Source organism: Equus quagga, unplaced genomic scaffold (assembly GCF_021613505.1).
Source record: "Equus quagga isolate Etosha38 unplaced genomic scaffold, UCLA_HA_Equagga_1.0 437_RagTag, whole genome shotgun sequence".
Lineage (NCBI taxonomy): Eukaryota > Metazoa > Chordata > Mammalia > Perissodactyla > Equidae > Equus > Equus quagga.
The window spans coordinates 1-8,866 of NW_025799922.1; the positions used below are offsets into that span (position 1 = coordinate 1).

The 8,866-nt window shown below is 36.6% G+C and overlaps 1 long non-coding RNA gene across 2 annotated transcripts; it reads left to right on the top strand.

Annotated features, from left to right (window-relative positions):
* The first annotated feature begins 6 nt into the window (after positions 1 to 6).
* LOC124233920 (uncharacterized) lies at positions 7 to 8,494 on the top strand. Of its 2 annotated transcripts, XR_006887188.1 has the most exons (4): positions 7 to 191; positions 1,507 to 1,674; positions 3,148 to 3,205; positions 4,610 to 8,494. It is a non-coding gene; the product is annotated as an uncharacterized LOC124233920 (long non-coding RNA). The 2 variants fall into 2 exon arrangements; XR_006887186.1 differs by having other exon boundaries at positions 7 to 1,674.
* The last annotated feature ends 372 nt before the right edge of the window (positions 8,495 to 8,866 follow it).

Here is an 8,866-nt window from a genome sequence, read left to right on the forward strand (position 1 = left end):
TTTCCCCTCCCACGTGCACTGTCTCATGACCTTTGATTGACCTAAGTCAAGCCCTCCCAGAGTAACTTCTGAAACCCTTTTTTAAATCTCAAGGCTTCACTTCTGCATTGCTTGTCCTCAGTGGGAATGCTATTAGGCCACACCCTTAGTGCTACTGGCCTGAGGATGACACTTCACGTCTGTTAACTAAGGTGTGAAATACAAACGTATTCTCTCTCTAGCCTAAACTCTCACATTTTGTATTTTTGCCAGAAGAAGGTGAGTTAATTAGTAGAGGCATTGTTTTCAAATCACCCACTAAAGATTCTGTTGGATGTTAGGCTTATCCTTACACAGACAGTCACTAGGAAGGTGACCACGATAAGCCAGTTACAGTATTGAAGCGGTATAAAGGGCATATATGGTCTGAGGCAAATATGGCCAAGGCGAACTTTGTAAAAACGTTCCTCAAGGGAGTGAATGGCACTGATTACTTACTGTCTCACCTATTTTAGGGGCCATTATACCTTTAGTGAAGCACATAAATGAAAAGCATAGGAAAAAGTCCAATAAGGAGCCTAATTTCTTAATGACAAAAAAATAAGCAATATTCCACCCCAAATATGAAACTTCAAAATAATCTTAGTATAGAATACAGGATTAAACTAATTTTTTTCTGCCTATTCTTAGTAAGCATTACATGATTTGCTATCACTTTATCAAATCGGTAAACTGGTTGTTATGTAATTTGTATTAGCTGGACAGGAGCCAGATGGACTAAGTTCTGCCTCTGTTTGGTTTTCCCTCTGCTTTAAATAACCAAGAGCAGACCACTTAAACTGCCTATATCCCTTTATCTTTTTCCTGGAATGTAAGTAATTATACTTTCCTCTCTCTTGTGAATATCAGTGAATTGTACTTCTGAAGTGATTCTAAATCCCTGTGTTTTGGAAATGAACATAATATCTAGATATGATTATGTTATAATGCTACAATAGATAGAAAGCTTTTTAACTTTTAAGTTTAAAAGCATTCTTTTTTTATTTTTTTTTTAAAGATTGGCACCTGGGCTAACAACTGTTGCCAATCTTTTTTTTTTGTTGTTCTGCTTTATCTGACGAGCGGTGCCATGTCCGCACCCAGGATCCGAACCCTGGGCCACCGCAGCAGAGCACGCGAACTTAACCACTCGGCCACGGAGCCGGCCCCTAAAAGCATTCTTTTGAGGCAGCCCAGAAAGCATATTTAATTTTTTTTCCATTTTAACCTTGACATAGATGCTAATAGAATTTTGTGAATCCTCATCATTGAGAATGTTGAAATAGAGCAACATGCATAAAGTCCTTGGTAATATAGTAAGTTTATATGTGGCATGGACTATGCAATATTTTATTTCCTTAACTTCAGTATTTGAATTCATATTCTGTGTGTTCTTCGAGATGGTATAAATTATTTATGTCAGCGATATCAAATCTGTTTTTTAAAAAAGAAAATCTTAACTCTTCCCTGATATCGATTTTGTCACAGAGTTGTGAATTTTCAGAAAATGAGGACCTAGAAGACGTGGATGAGGGAATTGGTGAATGTGCGGAAGGTGGGAAAGAAGCTGAGAGAGAGAATAAAAATGTTCCTGCAGACGACCCCAGTGAAACCAGCGACAGCTCGGCTGAAAAGGTACTGGCAACCGCTGAACAGGTATGAGGACTTGTACTTGAATCCTGAGATCCTGTGTTAAGAGCAAGTGTCTGAGCCCCCTGGTCCCTGCAGAGGGCAGACTCTAACTTCCTTTGGGAGCAGAAACACTTCTGTGACTGACTGTGTTCATGTGCTGTAGAGAAAGCTTAGGTAAACTTAGGAATCAGGCACACTTTGTTTCTAGCACCCTTTCTACACTTCTTGGTAGCATTCCGTTCCCCAAAAGTGAAAATCAACTGATAGGGGGCAGAATAGTACACTGTTGAGAGGTTAACCGAGAAGGTCAGCACTGGGTCCTTGCAATGATGAAATTACAAAGTTAGCAGCCCTTCCTGGTGACAGAAATGGGATATGTAGGGGCCCGCATACATGTGTATATTTACATGCACTCGGATAATGAAAATTGTTCACAGCAGTATTTGAGGTTGTGATCAGTTCTGCACAGATGCAGTCTAGAAGAAAGTACAGGAGGAATAACAAGAGGTATCACTGAGGAAGAGAGAGTCATCCTGAAAGTGGAGCTATGGGTGCCAAAAACATCATCTCTATTTGGCAGTTTTGCCTAAGAGTGAGCCTGCTAGGGGACAATTGGTAGGCTTGAAATCACTTATTTGCTAACACTGCTCTGGGTTAATTGCAGAGGTGTGGAATTGAGAAACCCAAACTGAATGACACTGCATTGATTCATTTCTGTTTTCATTTTTTGAACCTTTTGCTCAGAACACTAAGTTAATCATACCTTCTTGTTGGTGAAACACTATCATCATAGGTCTGTGCAAGTCTCCTCTCTTTATTTAAATTGATTCTCTCTTAGTCCCATTCCCCTTTTCCGTAATATAGACAACCATTGAAACATACTTGTCTCTTTTTTGGATGTGTACTTATAAAACATGTATTGTTTTGTGTGCATATAGTTTTGATTTACAAAATGGTGTTGTGCTATAGAGTTCATTCTCCTCCTTGATTCCTTCTTTATCCAAGACTCCTTCCTCTCACTGAGAAGAAAAATGTTCTGGCAGTTACTGTTTTCTTTCAGACGGAGAGGAAGATTCTGTTTATAAACAACGTTTATGAGTTCCGGTTAAGGTGGTCCCTAAATTCTTTAACATAGAATTCATTAAACTCTAATTTGACATTGTAAAATGTTGGGCTAATTCATATACCAGTTAATGTTCCTGAATCTTCTTTGAGTAGAATTCTTGAGTCACACAATTTTTTTAAATCATACAATTTTAAGTTAGGAGGGACATTAGCAATCACTCAGCATCTAGGCAAGAGCCCAGCTAAGTGAAGTAATTGTCACGTGTTTGTGTTGTCAGCTAGAGGCCAGCTCTGGAACCATGCTTAAAACCAAGACTGGGTTTTCTACCACAGCACAAAGATGTTTCTTAATATATTATATAATTATATTGTATTTATCTACAATTACAATACAAAATATTTATTATATTGTATATTGTTTATTGTTTATAGGACAAAAAATCCAACCAACAGAAACGGGCCCTTTATGAATACAACGAAAATCCAAAAGGTGTGAGCACATTCAACTTTAAAAGTATACGTTTCAAAAGGCTAGATACATAGCGTGCATACGTATGTACATACATATGTGTATATATATGCTGTAATCAAGTAATTATAGCTTACACACGTATTCTCTTTTATACTTTCTGCTGTCACATGACCCTTATAACAAGCTATAAAATATGCAACATAGGCTTATTTGTTTTCATTGATAACCACCACAGCTTCTTCACGTCAAAATATTCGCATTACTCGTGCTGCTCCTGTGTCAGTGTTAAGTGGTTTAGGACAGCCTTTTTACTACCTTTTTTCTTCTTTTAATCAGTAGTGTTAAGTTGGACTTTTGCCCCAAATCTCAATTTGTATCTCTCGTAAGCACTGCGAGACCCCAGTGCTGGTGACCAGGCTGGCCTGGAGCCACAGTGGGCCATCCAGGTATTTCCCTTGGAGCCCAGACCTGAGTTTTTGATCTTACCTCAGGCATTTAAGAGGAGTCCTGTCAGAGAACAGGTGCCACAGAATAGAGGAGACTGTGCTTGCCCTCGAGACCTACATTTTCTACACCCAAATATCTATATTTTTGCTGTATGACCCCTGTATTATGTCTCCACATCACCACATCACAGTGTGCTTTTTACTGTGTTCTCATTAAAAATAGCTATCACGGGGGCTGGCCCCATGGCCGAGTGGTTAAGGACCCACAACTAAGAATATACAACTATGTACCATGGGGGGCTTTGGGGAGAACAAAGGAAAAATAAATAAAATCTTTAAAAAAAAAAATAGCTATCATGATAGTGGATATCTGATCCGAACTTAAGCAGAAGAAGGAATAGTTCCCTTCATCCTTTTTCCTTATAACTTCTGCAGAAAGAGTAGTGAGTTTTAGACTATGTTAAGCAAAATGTTAAAATATTTATCATCTCTATTCTTAGCATATAGCCTAAAGTGTTAAAATTAAGTATTGGATGATAGAAAATTTAAAAAGTGCATATGCCTCATGAGTATACTTTAAAGATCATTATTTGACTATATAACATGTGGGTTAATTTGAAACACCAAAAAATAACATGTCCATTTGAGTAGAAAGAACTTAGTTATAACTAGGTTAATTTTTAAAAAAAGGTCATTTATGTTTTACAGAAGTCTTCCCTAACGTTTACTGTTACCTTTATAGCTCTATTTGGATGTTGGTTGTCTAAATATTTACGACATTGGTCAGGTCATTCTGGGCTTTTTGCCTTAACTCAGCCCTTCAGGAAGTATGCAATGTAGACCTTGTCCACTACCCGAGTGGTATGTTCTTTTAGTATTACCCTGTGATCAGGGTTGAGAGAGTTTCACGGAAGCATCAGGACTTTTCTGTTTCTCATTAGTTAGAAAATATATTTCTAAATATATCCTATTGTAGGAAGCATGTGTAGCCATGCAAAGAGCAGTTCTTCGGAAGTCCTGGGATATAGTGTAGCAACACCCAGTAAAGAAGTGAAAAAATCAAAGGTAAGTGCAATGAATTTTTCATTTTAATGTTTAGACCAAAGTATTGAATTACTCCTTCTACTTTTTATATGGTGATCCACATAATTTAATCCCCTTAATATGGGTTTTTATGTCCTAAAATGTGAAGAATTTCAGGTGATGTTTCACATTTTTAGGGTACATATTTATTTATTTATTGGACTTTAAGATTACGAGTCACGTTGCTCTGCCAAAATTTAATAGCATGTTCCTTTCTATCATCCTGTTTATGCTGATTCAACATATAATACCAGATACGTAAAAGAACTGTTGCTTAAATTATGAGTATAATAATCATGAGAGTCTAAAAGAGAGTAGAGCAAAGCCAAGAAATAGGATGAATTAAAAAATAGAGACGATTGTGCTTAGAAAATCCACTTTAGAAACTATTTTCTATTTTGCTTTCCAGTGTATCCTTGGTACTTAGCATAGTTCCTGGTACATGGTAAATGCTCAGAAATATTTTTGGTTGACAATGAGTTGCAGAATGTAAGGGAATAAGAAAGGGGAAAGGATGAAGGTAAAACCAGGAGCCACCCTTCGAGTAGTAAACAGCCTGTCTTTGCCATCTTTGGAGGTATATGCCACTCTGAGATTTCTTTCAGAATTACTTCAGAAATTTCAAAAGTTATTTTGGCCTAGATCCCCATATTGTTATCTTTTACTAAAAGTTATTTCATGACCATTTTTATCTTTATAAAAATTATCTTATAACTTTGGATTATTATACCCCAAAGATAGTTGTGACCTGGCTCAAAGGATACTTTAGAATTATTATCCTTCTTAGAGTTTTAACATATGTATTGTCAGAACATTTGATCAAGGTTTAGGAACTTTTTAGATTCTCTGTCTAGTAGAACAGAACATTTAACGGGTATCTACTATGCTTCATAGCATTCCCGTGAATAGTTTTTCCAATTATAAGAGCTCAAAAAAGGCTCTAGAAAAAAAAAAATCAGATGTGAGGGAGAAAGATGAATAGTAAAGGAGTCAGGAGACGTAAGAACCTAAGGAGAGAAAAAGTGAAGCGAAGCAAACACACCTCTGACCAAATGAAAATGCGTATTCTAGAATACGTGGTCAAGTTTCAGGACCTTCTCAGGCTCTCCTGTCTTCAGCATTGCCCACAGGTGTTAGCATTTAGATACACAGGACAGGAGAGAGGGCTGAACCGAGGGAAGGAATGCCGTGTGGGAGGCAGAGTGGCAAGCGCCTGTAGGAGCAGGCCAAGCCAGGAGCCCGAGTGCCAGTGCTAGTGGATGGGACACAGATGAGGTTGGGCCAGCATACAGAGGGCTGCAAGTGCCAGGCTGAAGAATTTGCTCTTAAACTTTGATTCTGCTTGAATCCTCATTTATACCTAATGTAAAAACGTATTTCAGTAAATACACATTTCATTTGTTAAAGATGAGAAACAAAAAGTAATGGAAATTATATTTAAAAAGTCCAGCAGTAATCAGTGTATTTCCTACTTAAAGAATATGCTATTATTCTACATATTTTAAAAATGAAATAGATGACTTGGATGAGTTTTTTTCCAAGCATTCACACATGACACTTTTTTATCTACAGTGTCTCTAACCTATTTATACCTCCAAGCCAAACAAGTCAGACTGTTTTTAAATCTTGGAAAATAAAGGATGCATTAACTCATATCAAAGTAAACACAGGTTTAAGATTTTGCATCGCCCCCCCCCCCCCAAGTTAGACAGTCACTCCAAAGATAATCTGAAAAAAAAAGAAAAGAAAGAATTGCACTCTTGGTGTCTACAAGACAGAATTCACCATTCACTTTTGTTTTGGTGATTTTAAATGTTTCAGAGAGCCAGGTTAGGACCTGTGATTTTAGTCGGCAGCAGAAATCTTTTGAGAGATGATTGTTGTATATGGAAATTACCAAATATTGCTTTTCCAAACTGTAGTCAAAGCTGATTATTTGAATCCACAGTTAGTGACTAAGAAAAATGTGTTATTGGCTTAAATTCTACCTAAGTAAGCTAATGAAAAAAGCAGTAAGCTTTTCAGCTATTAAAAATAACTTCTTTCCATCATGGAATTAGTTCATTCATGTATTTATTTAGCATACATTAATTGAGTATCTCTTATGTGCCAGGCATAAGGCTAGAAGCTGCAGATACCGAGGTTAAAGATCCAGTGCCTTCCCTCAGAAACTAGCTGGAACATGGTTGATTCCCTGGATAGTTCCCCATGTCAGTTCACAGTTCATAGATTCTTATCATTGCCACTGCCATAAATAAACGAGGCTGAGATGAGAATTTCTCCACCAAAAAGTATGCCTGTGGATTCTTGCCTTTCCTCATGACTACCTTTTCTCTGATGCTACGCTTTGTTCACCCTTGCAGCCACAACTCAGCATGTTCGCCTCAAGTACACAGTTAGCTTTACTCTATATTGTGAGGTAGATTACATATATGCTCTCCTGTCACTGGCGCTTTTTCCCAGGCTTCAGACCTGAGACAATCTCTTTCAGGCCCACCCAATAATTACTCCCCTGCTTTTTAAAAATAGCTTTTTTGAGGTATACTTGAACTCTAATAAACTGCACATGCTTAAAGTATATCATCTGATTAGTTTTGACATATGTATACACTTACACAACCGTAATCACAATCAAGAGAGTGAACAGTGCCATTATTAGCGGAAGGTTCTTTGTGCCTCTTTGTGATCCCTGTCAACATTCCCCACCCTCCTGCCATCCTCAGCAAACCACTGATCTGCTTTCTGTCATCATACATTATTTTGCAAGTTCTAGATTTTTATATAAATGAAATCTTACACTATGTACTCTTTTTTTTTTTTTTGGTTTGGCTTCCTTCATTCAGCATAATTATTTTGGGATCCATCTATGCATGTATCAATGGTTCATTCCTTTATATTGCTGAGTAATATTCTATTTTGAGTTAATGTTTTAAGGTACGGATTAAGGTTCTTTTTTTTTTTTTTGCATATGGACATCCAATTGTTCTGGCACCATTTGTTGAAAGAAAGACTACCCTTTCTCTACTGACTTGCCTTCACACCTTGGTCAGAAATCAGTTAACTTTTCATGTGTGGGCCTATTTCTGGATTCTGGATTCTGTTCCTTTGATCTGTCTGTCTTGTGCCAGTACCACACTGTCTTGATTACTGTAGCTTTGTAATAAGTCTTGAAATCAGCAAGTGTTAGTCCTCCAACTTTGTTCTTTTTCAAACTTATTTTGGCTATTCTAGACCTTTTGCATTTCCAAAAAATTTCTGAAGTTTTAGAATCAGTTTGTCAATTAACTGAAAAAAAAGTACCTGCTGGGAGTTTGATTGGGATTGCTGTGAATCTACAGATTAGTTTGGGAAGAATTAATGTCTTTACCATAGTAAGTCTCTTAACTCATGAAGGTGATATTTCTCTCCATTCATTGGTATCTTCTTAAATTTCTAGCAATGTTTTATAGTTTTCAGTGTACAGGTCTTGCACATATTTTGTCAGATTTATTTTGTGTCTTCTGGTTTTTATTCCCTGATTAACTGGTTAGAAGTTTATCAATTTTATTGATCTTTTCAAAGAATCAATTTTTGGTTTCATTGATTTTTCTGTATTTTCTATTTTATTTATGTCCACTCTGATCTTTATAGTTTCCTTTCTTCTACTTACTTTGGGTTTAATTTGCTTTTCTTTTTCTAGTTTTTTAACATGAAAGTTGAGGTCACTGACTTGAGATCTTTCTTATTCTCTAGTAGAGGTTTTTCATGCTATAAATTTCCTCTGACGTACTTGATATATTGTTTTTTTCATTTTAATTTAGTTCAAAATACTTTCTGATTTCCCTCTTTGATTTTTTTTTAAGGTATGCTTTTTGGTGGGGAAGATTGGCCCTGAGCTAACATCTATTGCCTATCTTCCTGTTTGTTTTTTCCTCCCCAAAGCCCTATACATAGTTGTATATCCTAGTTATGTGATTTCTTTTTTGACTAATGAGTTATTTAATTCCAACATATTTGGAGATTTTCCAGAGATCTTTCTGCTGTTAATTTCTAATTTAATTATATTGTGATTGGAGAACATACTTATTATGACTTGAGTCCTTTTACATTTATTGAGATGTGTTTTATGGCCCAGAATCAAGTCTCTCTTGCTAAGTGTTCCATGTGCACT